This window comes from Manacus vitellinus, unplaced genomic scaffold, assembly GCF_001715985.3.
Source record: "Manacus vitellinus isolate BGI_N305 unplaced genomic scaffold, ASM171598v3 scaffold_15_pilon, whole genome shotgun sequence".
In the NCBI taxonomy this organism is placed as follows: Eukaryota; Metazoa; Chordata; class Aves; order Passeriformes; family Pipridae; genus Manacus; species Manacus vitellinus.
The window spans coordinates 4,472,519-4,475,704 of NW_021939122.1; positions in this window are offsets into that span (position 1 = coordinate 4,472,519).

Genomic DNA, 3,186 nt, shown 5'->3' on the forward strand with positions numbered 1-3,186 from the left:
AGGGGATCCAGAGACACAACAGCTCTCCACAACTGGGGACTTCTTTGGGTGGAGGGTTTTCTTATGACTGAGGAAATTGATGCATCCATCAGAAATGAAGCTGATGCTGACTAAGAGGTTTTTCCTCTTCCTGTTACATCCTGTGCAGCTCAAGAGGGAATTTCCTGCCCAGTTACAATTTGGAGAACCCATCCCATACTCTCAGCACCCGGATGAATGGGAAGGAGGTACAGCACAAGAACCGGCAGCTGCAGGGAAAGGGCAGATGTAGCATGTACCAAAAACCGCAAGGTTTTTGGAAGTCAGTGGTAATGTGTCCCCAGTCTTCAGACCAGGCTGTCCCTGAGGCAGGTTCCTCTCCATTCTTGTGCTCAGTCCCAGCACAGCACTGTACAGCTCAGCCCCAGCGCCCCACAGTCTCCTCACTAACAGGCTGATCTTTAGGGAAAATGAGCCAATGTGCCTCAAAACTCCCAATTAAATAGTGAGATCTGGCAATACTCTCACTGCCAGACAAGAGATGAGGCTGCAGGATAGAGGCATCCTTTCTTTTTTGTACTATAGCAGCAACAAGGTTCAATGTATTTCTGCACATAGGGGATATGACCTTTCCCGTGTCAAGGGTGTTCACAAGGTTTAGACAAAAGCACATTAATAATCAGTTTCCCTTTTCTGCACTTTTTTCAAGTTTGGACACCAAAACCAGGCATCACTTTCATTTCTTGCTTGTGGGCTGTTTTTGATGAGGGCTGCAATCAGTGGTGTCCACCCTTTGGAAGGTTTCACTGTTATTAATAATACAAGAATAAAATGGTAAAATCTCCCTCCAGGTAGATGCTTTTACACTGGAATAAAAGTTCAAAGCATGCTAATGCTTTTTCCCAATTTAGTGCTAAGCTACTCAAGTGTAAAACATTTTGATGCTAATACAGCAAATAAATCTGAGTTGAAAAAATACAAAAACCACAGTTATGCTACTAAAACTTTTTAAGTGTAGACAAAAATAACCATGTACAACAACTAACAACAACTTTGCTACTGTCCCATATTTTGTCAACACAGGGCATTTCCAATTTAATTATCAGTTTCATACACACAAACACTCCCTCTTGTGAGAATACCTGGAGCATTAAAATCTTGTGCTTATTGCCAGCCATTTTCATTCCATATTTGCCCTAGCCCAGGGCTAGAGCACTTGTCTTGTGCACATTCCAAGGGATGTTTTATTCTTGTTCAAAAGCTTACTGTCAGTGGATTCTTTTATTTATTATATTTGGTAACACAGTAATTTCTGTTGGCCTCAAGTATTTGTTGAACACAAGGGGGTAAACTGAGCTTAGAAACAGCCAGCTTGAGACTCTTCTTAGAAATCTAGATTTCTGACAGCATAAAACATTTTGCTTACTACAAATTATATACATTTCAGAGCACTTTGGGTTGCAGCTATTTACAGACCTCAGCATTGTAGCTTTTTTCCTTCTCCAAAATAGTTACTATAAAAAAAGAAGTTTCTGGGTAATATAGGAGTGTGATGTGCTCAGCAGTGCACAAAACAATGCAGCAAGAGGGCGGAAAGAATGGAGATGAAATGGTATATGGGCAGCGGAGCTGAAGGTGAGAGTAATACTTGGTCTCCAGAATTCCTTTGGCTGCTAACAATGCTACTGAATTCATGCTAAGGCATCTGTAAACTACTCTGCTGCTGCTCTAATAATTTAAGTCTGCCCACTGAAGCTGAGATGGTGAGCCTGGGCTGGTTGCACGTGTAGAACATGGCAGCACGTCTCACACCAAGCACACAGCACTAACCACAGTCCTGCACACCTCCCTGGCCTGGGACTGTCTCACTGCAGGAAACAGGGACCTCCTTCCCCAAGGGAACCTACAGCTTTCCTTCTCACCAGCCCAAAGAGTGTGGAAAACCCACTTCTGTCCACACAAAAAACCACACTCTGGTTTCTCAGAAAAACATGAGCAGGCACTGGATGCACAGTGAGTGGAGTGCCTGGAGTGTTGCAAGAAAATCAGACGCAGCCCACAAAAACTCTATCCCACTGTAGTGGGAGGCAAGGGGGGAGCAATATAAAGAATCTCTCAGCCTGGGGAGGAAGGATGCCCTTTGTTGGATGACACAAGTTTGGGAACAATTAATAAAGCATGTGGTGGAGAAAAGGGGCCAATTAAACACCCTGTCTTTAGATTGTAACTGGTGCTAATCTGCAAACTCCAGTGACTGCTACAACAAAAAGTCAATTTACTTTACTTGATACCTGTCCTGAGATGAGTGTTGCAGAGGCACAGGAGGACCTGCACCTGCAGAGCAAGCAGGCAACTGGACTGATCTCCCCCCGCCTCACTTTCTCATGGTATTTGTAGCACCACTGCCCCTCTGTGATCTCCTTGGGGCCACTGATCCTATGGACAGCTGAAGTCCACAGAATTAGGCCGGTTTAACCGGTGGAGCAGGACATTTTCTCCTGAGAGTGCTTGTGTCAGCAGAAGTCTGGATGGGAGAGTAGTGCAGGGACTGGTGCTCTCTTAGCAAGCAGAGACCCCAAATAGGTTATGGGGCTGCTGGTTGTAGGGAACTTGTACTGCTTAAACCTAGCCTAGGAGTAATTTCCTACATGTTTCCCAAGGCAGCACTCCTGGTGGCTCAACCATGCCCAGGGCATCCCAGAACTCTTCATGCCTGGCTTGCATATTCCCAGTTCACTCCAGTGGGGTGACACCACAAACCTGCCCATGACATTTTGCACCCGTGACAGTCTTTCCACTTCCTCCTCACCCTTCTTACCTATAGCCTGCAGCCCCAGCGACAACCAAGGCACTTTTGCATTATGAACAAATAACGTGTGATTTAAATAGAGAACAAGAAAAAACCTGAAAAGAAAACAAAACAAAAACAAAACACCAAACCCACTTTACTCTCTCCTCCCCACCCAAAACATTCCAGCCTTCCCTGCCACTAGAGAGGGGAGTTGTTTATTGACATTATGCAAGTACTAAAATATTTTTCTTTTTCTTCTCTCACGTCCTTTTTTTCCCTCTCTCCCCCCCGCCCTCCTCTGGGGGTTGCAAAGGTAGTTCAAACCCCTCCAGTCATCTCGGCTTATCAGGCGCAGGAGATGCATTCCTCTGGGCTGCTCCCTTTATAAGTCACTGCTGGCCGGGCGCCCGCCCGCC